Source organism: Thamnophis elegans, chromosome 7 (assembly GCF_009769535.1).
Source record: "Thamnophis elegans isolate rThaEle1 chromosome 7, rThaEle1.pri, whole genome shotgun sequence".
Lineage (NCBI taxonomy): Eukaryota > Metazoa > Chordata > Lepidosauria > Squamata > Colubridae > Thamnophis > Thamnophis elegans.
Genome location: NC_045547.1, coordinates 82,859,283 through 82,875,493, shown reverse-complemented (window position 1 = coordinate 82,875,493; position 16,211 = coordinate 82,859,283). Strand labels below are relative to the sequence as shown.

At 45.1% G+C, this 16,211-nt stretch overlaps 1 protein-coding gene across 2 annotated transcripts in view; it reads left to right on the top strand.

Annotated features, from left to right (window-relative positions):
* The first annotated feature begins 10,706 nt into the window (after nt 1-10,706).
* Nucleotides 10,707-16,211, top strand: part of LOC116511855 (serine/threonine-protein kinase 38-like) — a 44,914-nt gene continuing 39,409 nt past the window's right edge. For both annotated transcript variants that reach the window (XM_032222104.1, XM_032222103.1), the window contains exon 1: nt 10,707-10,864. The gene's annotated coding sequence lies outside the window, so the exon portion shown is untranslated. The remainder of the gene's footprint in view (nt 10,865-16,211) is intronic.

The window sequence follows — 16,211 nt, the reverse complement described above, 5'->3', positions numbered from 1 at the left end:
TTCTTCTTCTTCTTCTTCTTCTTCTTCTTCTTCTTCTTCTTCTTCTTCTTCTTCTTCTTCTTCTTCCATATCTGTCATTGGACATTGGTTGGTGATCCTTTTTTTTTTTTATCAACAGCCACACGAAAAAGTGCTGCTGAGTTTTGTCCAAACAGGACAGGACAGGACAGGAATAGAATTAATAGAACAGAACAGATAGATAGAATAATTACTTTATTGTCACTTTGAATGTCCACTAATAGTCATACATTAAAATGAAATTTTCGTTGCTTGCAGCTCTCAAAGGGTCACCACCTCTTTATACTATATAAACATGACAAAACACACACACACACACACCTAAGTACATATATGCCCACCTATATTATATGAAAAAAACAAAAACTCCAGTGGCCTCTTGAGAATGTTATCCCAAGGAACAACCGTAACCTGGATGGCTGAGACATCTCCATGGGCCACTGCCTGAAATGGTTAATTTCAGCTGCCTTTCCCCTGTTTGCTCGGGTGCCCTTCGAATTATGCTGTGTGAAAGCGCCCACATGAGCCCCACTCGGCCTCTCCTGCTTTCTTTGCACATCGGAAAGCAGGCCTGGAAGAAGACGTGATTCATTCCACGGTTAGCTGGCGAAATCACCGAGCGTGTTTCCTTCGGGTGAGTTTGCAGGGGGAGGAATGCAACGCGGTCTCATTGTGTGATTTCTAGTTGCCTTAGTTGGCGAGGATGATTCTTGAACCCGGAACGAGGGCCGTCTTACGCAAAACCAACATTACAAATCTCCCCCGAGTTTTTCTTTTTCGTCACCGTGATTATTAAGATTAAGAGCTGAGGTGGCGCAGTGGTTAGAGTGCAGTACTGCAGGCTACTTTAGCTGACTGCTAGTTCGGCAGTTCGGCGGTTCAAATCTCACCGGCTCAGGGTTGACTCAGCCTTCCATCCTTCCGAGGTGGGTGAAATGAGCACCCAGATTGTTGGGGGCAATATGCTGACTCTGTAAACCGCTTAGAGAGGGCTGAAAGCCCTATGAAGCGGTATATAAGTCTAACTGCTATTGCTATTAATTATGCCCCTCGACATTCAATCAGCACAATCTGTTGGTCTAACTCTCTTCTTATACATTAGAAGTGGCTAGAAACAAGGGAAAAGAAATCTTGATTCGTGTTTTTTTTCTTCCAAACTAGCATTGAATAAAAAGTAACCAAAGTTACCAATTACTATCAAACTTTAAAGTGTTGACTACAATGTAAATCTAATGGTGATAAGAACAATGGATAGTATTACAAGCGTTAGTACTACGGTTTTTGCATTATTAGAGAAGTTAAAACCGATAGGAAGGCGATGGAGAATGGAGAACTGTAAAGGCTAAACATGAATGTCAATACAGAAGGCTGTATAAATACTTTATATTGTTATTGTTTGTCGTGTGTGTGTGTGTGTCTGTGTGTTTTCTTTCTGTTTTTAAAGGTAAAAATGTTTAATAAAAACTATTTTTTTTTGGGGGGGGGGAAGCCTAACTCTCTTTCTTAGGAAGGTTGATTAAACATTTTGCAGCATTGCAACGCACGGTTTGCCTCTGGTGTCTTCCTTCATGCCTTCATTGTTGCAAAACAAACACAGGTTGTCCTCGGGTTATGACCATAATTGAACCCTGCAATTACGGTCATAAGTCTTGATGCTTATGACGTCCAGGCGGTCCTCAATTTACCACCACAATGGAGGCCCCGACTTCTGTTGCTAAGCGAGATGTTCTGTGAAGGGAGCTTTGCTCCATTTCACAACCTTCTTGCCGCCGTTATTAAGTGAATCGCTGCTGCGGATAACCGTCACAACACGGTTGTTAAGCAATCTGGCTTCCCTGTTGACTTTGCCTGGTCAGGAGGTCACACAAGGGGACGGTGTGACGAGACAATGCAACTGTTATAAGCACCAGTCAGTTGCCAAGGGTCACATGATCTTTGGGGATGCCACAATGGTCATAAGTGTGAAAAAACAGTCACAAGTCACTTTTTTCAGTCTTGTTGTAACATTGGATGGTCGCCAAAGGAAATGTTTTAAGTCGAGGAGTTAGCTGTATGGTAGATTACCATCTGACCAGAACCAATCATAATGTCACCATGTACCTTCTTCATATTGGTGTCGGCCCACTTAACAGATTACAGAACAACAGAGCTGGGAGGGACCTTGGAGGTCTTCCAGTCCACCCCCTGCTCAAGCAAGGGACTGTATGCCATTTCAGATAAATTGTTGTCTAATCTCTTCATAAAATCTTCCAGTATTGGAGCATTCACCAACTTCTGGAGGCCAGTCGTTCCACTGGTTAATTGTTCTCACTGTTAGGAAGTTTCTCCTTAGTTCTAAGTTGCTTCTCTCCTTGGTTAGTTTCCACCCATTGCTCCTTGTCATGGCCTTCAGGTGCTTTGGAGAATAGCTTGACTCCCTCTTCCTTGTGGAAGCCCCTGAGATATTGGAAGGAAGAAGGAGAGGAGGGAGGGGGGAAGGAAGGAGGAAGGAAGCAAGGAGGGAAAGAAAGAAGGAGAGAAGGATGGTAGAGAGAAGGATGGGAGGGTGGAAGGAAGAAAGGAGAGAAAGAAGGATTTCTCCTTGATCAGTTTCCACCCATTGCTCCTTGTTCTGCCCTCAGGTGCCCTGGAGAATAGTTTGACTCCTCTTCTTTGGGGCAACCCCTGAGATATGGGAAGACTGCTATCATGTCTCCCCTGGTCCTTCTTTTCATTAAACTAGACATACCCAGTTCCTGCAACTGTTCATTGTGTGTTTCAACCTCCAGTCTCCTAATCCTCTTTGTTGCTCTTCTCTGCACTCTTTCTAGAGTCTCCACATCTTTTTGATAGTCTGGTGACCAAAACTGATGTGGTACTCTAGGTGTGTGTTACTATGATCTCCCTGCCAGATAAAACTACCCGGCCCTTGTTGCAAAATCCGGTTGACATACAACCACCACATCCTCAACCACATTTCCCTTTACACAAATCCTTGATTCCTTCCATCATTTATCTACACTGATTTTGCCCTGCCTCTTGTTACCCTTTTTTAAAAAAATCAGGATCAATTTGCAACAGGTTACACTTCTTACCTTCAAAACCATCCCCCCTCTATTTGGGTGGAAACGAAACAGACAACGATCCTTAATCTTCTTTAAGATTAATTGTCTAGTATATAAATACATCAGAAAGATGTTAATAACCCCTTACCGGAGAGCTTTAAAAAAAAACAAAAAAACAACAACTTCATTTCAGGAAATAGGACTATAACGTTTTTGCTACACAGGAAGCACGTCTGAATATATTTGCTCCTTTGATTGTTTTGGGTGGAGGGTGAAGATGCCATCCAGAACATGAAGCTAAAATTCTAGATGTCTCCACTGTTTCTGTTGGTGTATATTTTTTCTCTGCCCCGTAACTCGAAAAAAGAAAAGAGGAAATTTAAAAAAGAGTGGGTTGAATTATTCATTTTTAGTATCTCTCTCTCTCCCTCTCTCCCTCCCTTTCTCCCTGTCTCTCTTTATTTCTCTCTGTCTGTCTGTCTGTCTCTATGCCCCCTCTCTTTCCCTCTCTGCCTCTCTCTCTGTCTCTCTCTGCCTCTCTCTCTCTTTCATTCATTCTCTCTTTCTCTCTCTCTGTCTCTCTCTGTGTGTCTGTCTCTTTCTCTCTCTTTCTCTCCGTCTCTGTTTCTGCCTCTCTCTCTCTTTCTCTCTCTCTCTCTCTCTGTCTCTGTCTCTCTCACTCTCTCTATTTCTCTCTCTCTCTTCTTTTTCTCTCTCCCTTTCTCTCTCCTCTTCTTTCATTCTCCTCTCTCCTCTTTCTCTTCGTCTCTGTCTCTCTGTGTGTCTGTCTCTTTCTCTCTCTTCTCTGTCTGTTTCTGCCTCCCTCTCTTTCTCTCTTTCTCTCTCTGTCTCTGCCTCTCTCTTTTCATTCTCTCTTTCTCTCTCTCTCTTTCATTCATTCTCTCTTTCTCTCTCTCTGTCTCTCTCTCTCTGTCTGTCTCTTTCTCTCTCTTTCTCTCCGTCTCTGTCTCTGTCTCTGCCTCTCTCTCTCTTTCATTCTCTCTTTCATTCTCTTTCATTCTCTCTTTTTCTCTCTCTCTCTCTCTCTCTGTCTCTGCCTCTCTGTCTCTCTCTCTCTGTCTCTCTCTCTGTCTCTCTCTGTCTCTCTCTCTGTTTCTCTCTGTCTCTCTCTGTCTCTCTCTCTCTCCTTCCCCCTTTTAAAACTTGTGGTTCCAGGGCGATGGGAAAAGGATGAGCCAAGTTTTCACAATCTCCTAATCATTTCTAGAGATGGTAGATAGATTAGCTTGTAAGAACACGCGCGCATTCTCGCTAGGCTACCAACCTCTGCTTCTTACCTCACCAAGCCAAATGGAGAAACACAATGGCCAGTTTGGCGAAGAAAATCTATTGTTCTAACAACGTCCAGAATTTGGAGTCCTCGTTGCTCTCTCAAGGTTGGTTGTTCTCTCACAGTTGTTTCATGACCCAACTAGGTAACGTCATCAGAGAGAGGGAGTGTGAGGCTGCTGGACTACCGCCCTTTCGGTTTGATGGACAGGTAGACCAACAAATCAGAGGAACACCCATGGGCTTGTCGCTCTCAGTGTCGTAGTGCGGCGTCTAGAAACTAAAACACTCCCACAAACAAAACTTATGGACCTGGTATGTGGACAACACACCATTGTTGTCATAACAATAGAACAACTGGAGACAGAAACTATCAACATGTTTCAAGGAATAAAACACACAATGTAAGAAGACTAGAACAACACACTATATCCTCATCCATGGGGATATCTTCATCCAGCAAATTGAAATTCAGAATAGAGCTGGAAGAAACCTTGGAGGTCTTCTAGTCCAGTGTTTCTCAACCTTGGCAACTTGAAGATGTCCGGACTTCAACTCCCAGAATTCCCCAGCCAGCGAATGCTGGCTGGGGGATTATGGGAGTTGAAGTCCAGACATCTTCAAGTTGCAAAAGGTTGAGAAACACTGTTCTAGTCCAGCCCCTTGCTCAAGCAGGAGACCCTCTACCATATCAGACAAATGGCTGTCCAATCTCTTCTTGAAAGCCTCCAATGATGGAGGACCCACAACCTCTGGTGGCAAGCAGTTCCACTGGTTAATTGTCCTCACTGTTAGGAAATTTCTCCTTAGTTCTAGGTTACTTCTCTCCTTGAGTAGTTTCCATCCATTGCGTCTTCTCTTGCCTTGGGGAACAGCTTGGCCTCCCTTGGGGCAGCCCCTGAAATATTGGAAGATTGCCACCATGCCTCCCCTAGTCCTTCTTTTCATTAGACTAGATCAGGGGTGTCAAACTCACGTTGTCACGGCGGCGTCACGGGACGTGTCAGGACTCCCCCAAGTTTTTAAACCAGGTGTGGACGTGGCCAGTGTGTGACGCATCCAACCTGTAGGTCGGGAATTTGGCATCCCTGGACTAGATCTACCCAGTTCCTGCAACCGTTCTTCATATGTTTTAGCCTCCAGTCCCCTAATCCTCCTTGTTGCTCTTCTCTGCACTCTTTCCAGAGTCTCCAGATCTTTTCTACATCGTGGCGACCAAAACTAAATGCAAATATTCCAAGTGTGGCCTTTCCAAGGCCTTATAAAGGGGCATTAACACTTCTGGTTAATTCCAGGTTTATTATCTTTTCTTATTTTCCTTTTTTATATCATATTTTTTTTTGAAAAATGTTTTTATTAAATAGGTTTTTTTAAAAAAACACAAGTATCACCTTTGCAACATTTCCATATTGGTAAGCCTCCATTATACTCTTTTTATCCGTACATGTATACCTTTCTATCTCTATCTCTATCTCTATCTCTATCTCTATCTCTATCTCTATCTCTATCTCTATCTCTATCTCTATCTCTATCTCTATCTCTATCTCTATCTCTATCTCTATCTCTATCTCTATCTATCTATCTATCTATCTATCTATCTATCTATCTATCTATCTATCTATTTATCTAGAGATAGATATATAATATTGATATAGATATATTTACATATTTTTCATCTACTTATGGTAATTTCTACTTTTATTTCTTCTATACATATTACTCTTTCAATGTACTTATTTCTATACAATACATCTGTTATCTATCTATGTACATATATTCCTCTTATAACTATTATTCTGTACTATTTTATATACAATATATCTTACATTTCCTCCCCCCTTATTCATTACGCAGCTTTGTGATTGTTTTCTAATTTCTTAATCTTTTTTCCTTTAATGCGTTCTTATTCTTTGCATATTTTTGCATACGTATTTTTGCCCAAATTTTTTTAAAAACACATTTCCTTTAACACATTTCCACCACACATATGTGCCTGTTTTTTGGGGTTACATTTCCAGCATTTGCTAGACACACGTTTAAAACATTTTACCTAACCTAGCAGAGGGTAACGGGCCATCTATAAAACTTTTTCGATTGTTAATTTATAGATTTTTTTTTTCATTTTGATTTATTCTTTAGGAGAGCCGGTGATGCTAAATACCATTGGGCCTTTAAAAAAAAATTCTTTTGCAAGACAAAACTAAAAACTTGTCTAGTCTAACTCTGCAGGCAATGGTAATTTCAGATTACTGGAATTCCCATCTGATTTGCCCTCCCCCCCCCAAAAAAGCCAGACTTTGCTTGCGTTTAATAAATATTGGATTATCCGGAAAGCCAACACAAACGTCACATCTTAGTAAGCTTCTTAGCTTCTTCCAACTTTGACTGCTGGAGACAGGCCCTTCAGCTATACAAAAACAAAACAAAAAGATTTGATCAGCCTGTAGATACCAATTTTGACTCATTGAGTTAAGGATGTTCATATTTTTGCATAGATTGTATCGTGCACATGCATGTTTTAGAGTTATGGGATGATCAGCGATGGACATTGGATGACTAAATTTCCCCTCTGAATCTGTTTGTGAGAATAGAATAGAGAGTAGAATAGAATAACAGAGATGGAAGGGACCTTGGAGGTCTTCTAGTCCAACCCCCTGCCTAGGCAGGAAACCCTATACCATTTCAAACAAATGGTTATCCAACTTCTTCTTAAAAACTTCCAGTGTTGGAGCATTCACAAGTTCTGGAGGCAACTTCTGTTCCACTGATTAATTGTTCTCACTGTCAGGAAATTTCTCCTCCGTTCTAAGTTGCTTCTCTCCTTGATTAGTTTCCACCCATTGCTTCTTGTTCTGCCTTCAGGTGCTTTGAAGAATAGTTTGACTCCCTCTTCTTTGTGGCAACCCCTGAGATATTGGATCTCTGCTATCATGTCTCCCCTGGACCTTCTTTCTATTAAACTAGACATACCCAGTTCCTGCAACCGTTCTTCATACGTTTAAGTCTCCAGTCCCCTAATCCTCTTTGTTGCTCTTCTCTGCACTCTTTCCAGAGTCTCCACATCTTTTCTACATCGTGGCGACCAAAACTGGATGCCGTATTCCAAGTGTGGCCTTACCAAGGCCTTATAAAGTGGTATTAACCCTTCACGTGATCTTGATTCTATTCGTTCTGTTTATGCAGCCTAGAACTGTGTTGGCTTTTTTGGCAGCTGCTGCCCACGACTGGCTCATATTTAAGCAACTGTCTGCCATTTGGTGGGTTGTCCACCCACCAACTGGATGATCCAATTAAACCCATTTTTTACCATTCTTGGATGAATTAGTAGTGTGGACAATTAGAACAGAGCTGGAAGGGACCTTGGAGGTCTTCTAGTCCATCCCCCGGCTCAAGCAGAAAAATCTATACTATTTCAGAAAAGTGGCTATCCAATCTCTTCTTTTTAAAAGCCTCCGGTGATGGAGCACCCACAACTTCTGGTGGCAAGCTGTTCCACTGGTTAATTGTCCTCCCTGTTAGGAAGTTTTTCCTTAGTTCTAAGTTGCTTCTCCCCTGGATTAGTTTCCATCCATTGCTTCTTGTCCTGTCCTCCGATGCTTTGAAGAATAAGTTGACTCCCTCTTCTTTGTAGCAGCCCCACAAATCCTGGAAGACTGCTATTGTGTCTCCCCTAGGCCTTCTTTTCATTAAACTAGACACACCCAATTCCTGCAACCGTTCTTCATACGATTTAGTCTCCAGGCCTTTAATCATCTTAGTTGATCTTCTCTGCACTTTTTCCAAAATCTCAAGCTAAAGATTTTGACTTAGCTAAAAAGTTTAGTCTCAAGGACTTCCAAAGTCTCAAATTAAGCCCTTCTGAGGTTAAAAAAATCTTGATTTAGGTCCAACATTCCTGGCAAATAATCAAGGGATTGAGAAACACTCTCTCTCTCTCTCTCTCTCTCTCTCTCTCTCTCTCTCTCTCTCTCTCTCTCCTCACTTCTTCCCTTTTTTCATTCTTTGTTGCCTGCTTCCCACATTATATAACAGCAACAAGTGATGTTTCTTAAGACACCCTGTAGGAATTGTTACATAGGCAGTGATCTTTATGGGTAATTTATACTGTTTTGTGTGTAGAAATTGAACTGGGGGTTTTTGAGTGCATTTTCTATTGTTTATATATTGATGCAAAAATTATGTCATGTTGGATGCAGGATGTTTCCTTCCCCCCGATGAACAATAAAAAAAAAACAAATTGTGGGTTGTAGTTGGAAGGCTACATTTTAAAGAGTGCTGCTTAGAAAAAAAATCAGAAACCAAAGTGTGTGTCGGTGTGTGTCTGTGAATAAAGGAAGGAAGGACATGAAGGAGGGAGAGAAGAAAGGAAGGGGGGAGGGAAGAAGGAAGGACATGAAGGAGGAGAAAAGGAGAGGGAGGGAGGGAGGGAGGGAGAAGTGGTTTGATCACTCAATTTGCCAAATTTATCAGTCTAGGATTAGGATTTGGGTGAATAAAGGAAGGACATGAAGGAGGGAAGAAAGGAAAGAAGGAAGGAAGGATGTGAAGGAGGAAGGAAGGAGAGACAGGATGGAAGGACATGAAGGAGGGAGAAAGGGGGGGAGGCAGGGAGGAAGGAAGGAAGGAAGGGTTTGATTACTCAACTTGCCAAATTTATCATTCTAGGATTAGGATTTGGGTAAATAAAGGAAGAGCATGAAGGAGGGGAAAAGGAAAGAAGGAAGGAGGAAAGGAAGTATGTGAAGGACAGGAAGGAAGGACAGGAAGGAAGAAAGGAAGGAAGAAAGGAAGGAAGAAAGGAAGGAAGGGGTTGAATTTGCCAAATTTATCATTCTAGGATTAGGATTTGGGTGAATAAAGGAAAGACATGAAGGAGGGGGAAAGGAATGAAGGAAGGAGGAAAGGAAGGATGTGAAGGACAGGAAAGAAGGAAGGACAGGAAGGAAGGAAGGAAGGAAGGGAGGGAGGGAGGGAGGGGTTGAATTTGCAAATTTATCATTCTAGGATTAGGATTTGGGAGAATTCTTAAAACTCTTTTGATCCAACCCATCTTGGAGGACTCCATCTGCTAGACGAGATTGCATAGTATTGGCCCTAGCCGTCCTCGCTTATGTGACCGTCGGATGCTGCCCTGACAGATGCGGAGAAGCCACCCTAAGGACAGAAATCCTCTCGAGGGAAGGGAAGACCTTTTGGGAGCTGGGGGAAATGGGCTGGAACAAGGAGAGCCGGCAGAGAAAAAGGGATGAAAAAGCGAAAGCGAAGGGGAGTAAAAGTGACGGCAGGAGCCAGGAAAGCAAGCGAAGAGCGCGCGGGAGGAGAACCCGAAGAGGAAAAGCGAATTCAGAGGTTCGCTCCTTCGCTTTCCCGTTTTCCACCCCGGGAAGCCTCGTTCCAAAGCGCTTTTACGCAACGATGCGCAGAGGCCCCAATCTTTCTCTCGCCCCCCGACCCAAGACAAAAAGGGGGAGGGGACCACAAGCCTCAATCCGAACCTTTTAAAGAGGGAGCCTTAAATTAATCAATTTAAGTAAACTAAATATTTATTATTTATTCATTCATTCATTTACTTTCTTTTTTCTTTCATTCTTTCTCTCATTTTTCTCGCTTTCTTTCTTTCTCTCTCATTCTTTTTCTTTCTTCCTCATTCTCTCTCTCTCCTGTTCTTTCTCTCTCTCTCTATTTCTCACTCGCTTCCTTCCTTTCTCTCATTCTTTCTTTTCCACTGCTTTCTCTTTCTTTCTTCTTTCTCTCGTTCTTTCTCATCCTCACTTTCTCTCTCGTTCTTTTTTCTTTCTCATCCTCTCTCTCTTCTTCTTTTTTCTTTCTCTCTTTCTCACTCCTTTCTTTCTTTCGTTCTTTCTTTTTCATTGCTTTCTCTTTCTCATTCTTTCCACTTTCTCTCATTCTCTCTTTCTCATTCTCTCGTTCTTTTTCTATCTTCTTTCTTTCTCGTTGTTTCTTGCTTTCTCTCTCTCCCGTTCTTTCTTTCCTTCTCTCTCCCTCTCTCCTTCTTTCTCACTCGCTTCCTTCCTTCCCCTCGTTCTTTCTTTTTCTCTGCTTTCTCTTTCTTTCTTCTTCCTTCCTTCTTTCCTTTCTTTCTCTTTCTCTGAATCCCTGTCCTCTCTCTCTCCCTCTCTCTCTCTCAAAAGTCCGCGGGGGGGACCACACTTTCTATCCTCTTCCAATCTCCGGCCCCGCAACCAGCATACCCCCCCTCCCCACGCGGCATTGTCTCAGCTCGGCGTGGCTCAGCCTCCGGCGGGAAGCCAATCGGCGGCCGCGGCGGGCGGCCCTCCTTCCCTCTCCCCATCCACCACCCCCCCACTTTGGGGGCCGTGGCTCCTTCCTCTCGCGAGAACCGGCTAGTAAACAGCCCGCCGCCGCCGCCGCTCGCTCCGTCTTCCCTTCCCGGGGCAAGCCAGAGGTGCAGGCGAGGGAAGCGGCCGGCTTGCAAGCGAGGGGAGCGCAGCCAGGGCGCGAGGCGCAGCCAGCCGGCCAGCCGCGGAGAGGTGAGTGGGGATGGATGGGGGGGGGGGTTGCTCTCAGCCCAAGTCGCTTGCCCGGACAAGGGCAAAAGGAGAGCAGGAGGAAGAGGAGGAGGAGGAAGGAGAAGAAGACGCGCGCTCCAGAGGTGCCAAAGCCGCGTCTCCAACCGGGCGCACGCTGAGGCCGGGTTGAGCCTTGGGGCCGGTGCGGAGATGTCTCTCCAGGCAGGAGAAAGAAGAGAAGAAGGGAGAAGGGAGGAAGTGGAGGAGGAGGAAGAAGAAGAAGAGGCGCGCTCCAGCGGTGCCAAAGCCTCGTCTCCAACCGGGCGCCCGCAGCAGAGCTGCGCCCGCTTCCAAGCGCTAGATGAAGCCGGGCCAAGCCCTGGGGCCGATGGGGAGAGGTCTTTCCAGGCAGGAGAAGGGAGAGAAGAAGGGAGAAGGAAGGAAAGAGGAGGAGGAGAAGGAAGAGAAGAAGGGAGGGAGGAGGAGAAGGAAGAGAAGAAGGGAGAGCAGATGAAGGTGGAGGAGGAGGAGGAGAAGGAAGAGAAGAAGGGAGAACAGATGAAGGTGGAGGAGGAGGAGGAGAAGGAAGGGAGGAAGGAGAAGGCTGTCCGGAGCGAAGCGCAACCGGGGTATCCCGTGCGCCCTTCGGGGTCCTTCCTTTTGGCGCAGCTGGGAAGGATGCGGCCGGCGCCGGAGCGCTTCGGGGGGCTTTGGCGGCTGGGAGAAACGCGGGAGACTGCCTGACCAGGAAGGTTTCTGGACTCCAGGCTGGCTGAAGCCGGTGGGCAACTGGGCCTTCCAGCGAGAAGGAAGCAAGGCGCGGTGCCAGGCCTCCTCTCCCGGTCCCGGCTGGGAGATGGACCAGTCCCAGGGGCGGGGATGAAGGATGCTTAAGCGATGAACTTCCTCCTGCAGCCGGTGGCTGGCAAACGGTGCCCCCCCCTGCCCCCACTCTGTTAAAATGGCTGTTGCTGGAAGCCAAGAACTATATATAGCCAGCGAGGCATGGCAGGGAAGGCGATTGTGCCAAGTCACCACCTTCCGTTTCACCCTCCAGCTGGCACAGATGTGGAGGAGAGCCGTTGGTGGCAGTTGGGCTGGCTGGCCTCCTTCTCGGCATTTGCAGGGGGGGTGTTCTGGTTGGGGGGGGGCAGTTGTCTGTGTCTGTGTTCTGACCGAGGCTTCCCAAGACCATGAAGCCAACTCCTTGACCCGACAAAAAAAGCCCTTTTATTAATTTCCTGTGAATTCTGCTCCTTCACATCCAGCAAAGTCTTTCAAAGGAGGATTTACGGTCACAGACCTTATCTGGCTTGGAGAGATGCCAGGCCGATCTCTGCAGAACTCGGCAAGGAGCCTCAGAGAGTCACGAACCAATGAAGCGAACTAATTGTCTCCTGCAAACTCCACTCCCCTTTCGCTCCTCTTTATTTCCTCTGGGAGGGGCCATTCATCGTCCACCTGTGGCCTCACTCCTAAGTCGGCCCCTGTTCTTTAGCTGTTCCCTTCATCTGGCAGCTCTGCGCATGCGCACACTGGGAACAGGCTCCAGCTGTTCCTCTGCTCCACTGATGTCTGACTCTGAAGGCAGCTGATAACTGTCAGATGGCCCTGGCCCCCTCTCTGCCTCCGACACAGAGCCCTCAGCAGAGCCTTCCCCAGACTCCAGGACTGGCCCACGTTCCTCCCCAACCTCCTCACTGTCCGAATCTGCTTCCAACTCTGCTGGCCGCAGGGGACCACAACACTCTGAGAACGCATCCGTCTGTCTGTCTGTCTGTCTGTCTGCCTGCCTGCCTGCCTGCCTGCCTGCCTGCCTGCCTGCCTGCCTGCCTGCCTGCCTGCCTGCCTATCTATCTATCTATCTATCTATCTATCTATCTATCTATCTATCTATCTATCTATCTATCTATCTATCATCTATCTATCATCTATCTATCTATCTATCTATCTATCTAACTAACTAACTATCTATCTATCTATCTATCATCTATCTATCATCTATCTATCTATCTATCTATCTATCTATCTATCTATCTATCCATCCATCCATCCATCCATCCATCCACCCACCTATCATCTATCTATCTATCTATCTATCTATCCATCCATCCATCCATCCATCCATCCACCCACCTATCATCTATCTATCTATCTATCTATCTATCTATCTATCTATCTATCTATCTATCTATCTATCTATCTATCTATCATCTATCTATCATCTATCTATCATCTATCTATCTATCTATCTATCTATCTATCTATCTATCTATCTATCTATCTATCATCTATCTATCATCTATCTATCTATCTATCTATCTATCTATCTATCATCTATCTACCTACCTAGCTACCTACCTATCATCTATCTATCTATCTATCTATCTATCTATCTATCTATCTATCCATCCATCCATCCATCCATCCACCCACCTATCATCTATCTATCTATCTATCTATCTATCTATCTATCTATCTATCTATCTATCTATCCTTTCACCTACCTAATTACCTACCTACCGGGTGCATCATCTCTCTATGTCTGTCTGTCATCTATCTATATATCAGTTTGTCTGTCTTATCTATCTATCATCTATCCAGCTAGAGTGTTTCTCCATCTATATCCATCCATCCATCCATCCATCCATCCATCCCAGTCTTTTTCAGCCTCAGCCACTTGAAAAAGATGTGGACTTCCTCCCAGCTGGGGAATTCTGGGAAATGAAATCTACATATCTTCATGCAGCTGAGACTGAGAAAGAGTGATCTCTTTCACCTCTCTGACACTTTGAAGAAGTGTATATGCACTGGTTTCCTCAGAACAAAAACTCACAAGCAGGAGCCCCTAGGCCATTTCGGACAAGTGGCTGTCCAATCTCTTCTTGAAAACCTCCAGTGATGGGGGGTGGGGGGAGGAAGGAAGGAAGGATAACAGCATAGCAGAATAACAGAGTTTGAAGGGACCTTGGAGGTCTTCTAGTCCAACCCCTTGCTCAAGCAGGAGACCCTCTACCATTTCAGACAAGTGACTGTCCATTCTCTTCTTAAAAGCCTCCAGTGATGGAGAAGGAAGGAAGGAAGGAAGGAAGGAAGGAAGGATGGATAACAGCATAGCAGAATAACAGGGTTTGAAGGGACCTTGAAGGTCTTCTAGTCCAACCCCTTGCTCAAGCAGGAAGCCCTATACAGTTTGAGACAAGTTATTGTCCAGCCTTTTCTTAAAGATCTTCAGTAATGGAGCACCCACAACTTCTGGTGGCAAGCTGTTCCACTGTTTAATTGTTCTCACTGTCGGGAAATTCCTAGTTCCAGGTTGCGTCTGTCCTTGATTAGTGTTTCCATCCATGGTTTCTTGTCCTGCCTTCTGATGCTTTGGAGAATAAGCTGACCCCCCTCTTCTTTGGGGCAGCTCCTCAAATACCGGAATACCGTGATTGAGGGCATATGGAGTGAAGCTACTCCCTCTCCATCAGGAAGTAAAAAGGCCAGTTCTTTAAATGCTCCGAATTTGGTTGCTACCTCGGCTGAATTTGTTCTTCTTCCTCACCAAAGTTTTAAGACTCGGCCTTTTGAAGACAGTTTTCTCTCTCTGCTTATATTCTCAATTTCCAGCTCGAAAGCGGCTGGCCGTTTGGGATTGCGTTGCCGAGTGTGCGTTTAACAGATTTTAACAGATTAACAGAGGTGGTTTTATAGGTCATCTTTTCTCTCTCTCTCCCTCTCTCTCTCTTTCATTCTCTCTCTCTCTCTCTGTCTGTCTCTTTCTCTCTCTTTCTCTCTGTCTGTCTCTGTTTCTGCCTCTCTCTTTCTTTCTTTCTCTCTGTCTGTCTCTCTTTGTCTCTGTCTCTCTCTCTCTCTCTTTCATTCTCTCTCTCCCTCCCTCTCTCTCTCCCTCTCTCTCTCTCTTTCATTCTCTCTTTCTCTCTCTCTCTCTGTGTCTGTCTGTCTGTCTCTTTCTCTCTGTCTCTGTCTCTGTTTCTGCCTCTCTCTCTTTCTTTCTCTCTGTCTCTCTGTCTCTCTCTTTCTCTGTCTCTCTCTGCCTCTCTCTCTCTCTTTCATTCTCTCTTTCTCTCTCTCTCTCTGTCTCTTTCTCTCTCTTTCTCTCTGTCTCTGTTTCTGCTTCTCTCTCTCTTTCTTTCTTTCTCTCTGTCTCTCTGTCTCTCTCTTTCTCTGTCTCTCTCTGCCTCTCTCTCTCTTTCATTCTCTCTTTCATTCTCTCTCTCTCTCTCTCTCCCTCCCTCCCTCCCTCTCCCCTCTCTCTGGCAGGAGACCCTACCCCATTTCTGACAAATGGCAGTCCAGTTTCTTCTTGAAAGCCTCCAGTCCCACAACTTCTGCTCCATTGATTGATTGCTCTCACTGTCAGAAAATTCCTCCTCCTTATTTCTAAGTTGAATCTCTCCTTGGTCAGTTTCCATCCATTATTCCTTGTTTGGCCTTCAGATGTTTTGGAGAATAGCTTGACCTCCCCTCCTCTCTGTGGCAGCCCCTCAAATATTGGAAGATGCTATCCTGTCTCCCCTGGTCCTTCTCTTCCCTAGACTAGCCAGGCCCAGTTCCTGCAACCGTTCATCGTATGTTTTAGCCTCCAGTCCCCTAAATCCTCTTGGTTGCTCTTCTCTGCACTCTTTCTAGAGTTGCAACATCTTTTTTATAGTATGGTGACCAAAACTGGATGCAGGACTCTAGGTGTGTGGTCTTACTAAGGCTTTACTAAGAGTGGTATTACTTTGTTCTGAGACAATTGTGAATCCTTCGGTGTTGTGCATCCGTCTAATTATTGATGAGTTTGCTATTATATTTATCCTTTTGCTTGTTCTATGGAAAGATGCTTGAATTGCTACAGCTTCCGACTGTTCTAATGGCGGTTCGGGCAGTCCCCGACGCACAACGATTCATTTAGTGACCGTTTGAAGTTACACCAACCAAAAGTTGACCATTTCTCACACTTAAGTGAAGAACATTGTAGCATTCCCACGATCACGGGATCATAATTCGGACGCCTGGCCCACCGGCTCACATTTATGATGGTTGCGGTGTGTGTGTGTGTGTGTGACGTGATCCCCTTTTGCGACCTTCCGACAAGCCAAGTCCACGGGAAAACCAGATTCGCTTAATGACCGTGTGATGAACTTAACAATGGCAACCGTTCGCTTAACGACTCTGGCAAGAAAGGTCATAAAACGGGAGATGGGGGGGGGGACAGAATTAGCTTAACCACGGTCTCGCTTAGCAGTGGGCTCCATTGTTGTCGTAAATCGAGGACTGCCTGTGTTCTGAAGAAAAAGTTGGATCTGCTGGCTTTGTATTAGTTGATATTTCTTAACCTCCCTAGAAGGATTTTATTTGGGGCGCCTAAATATGA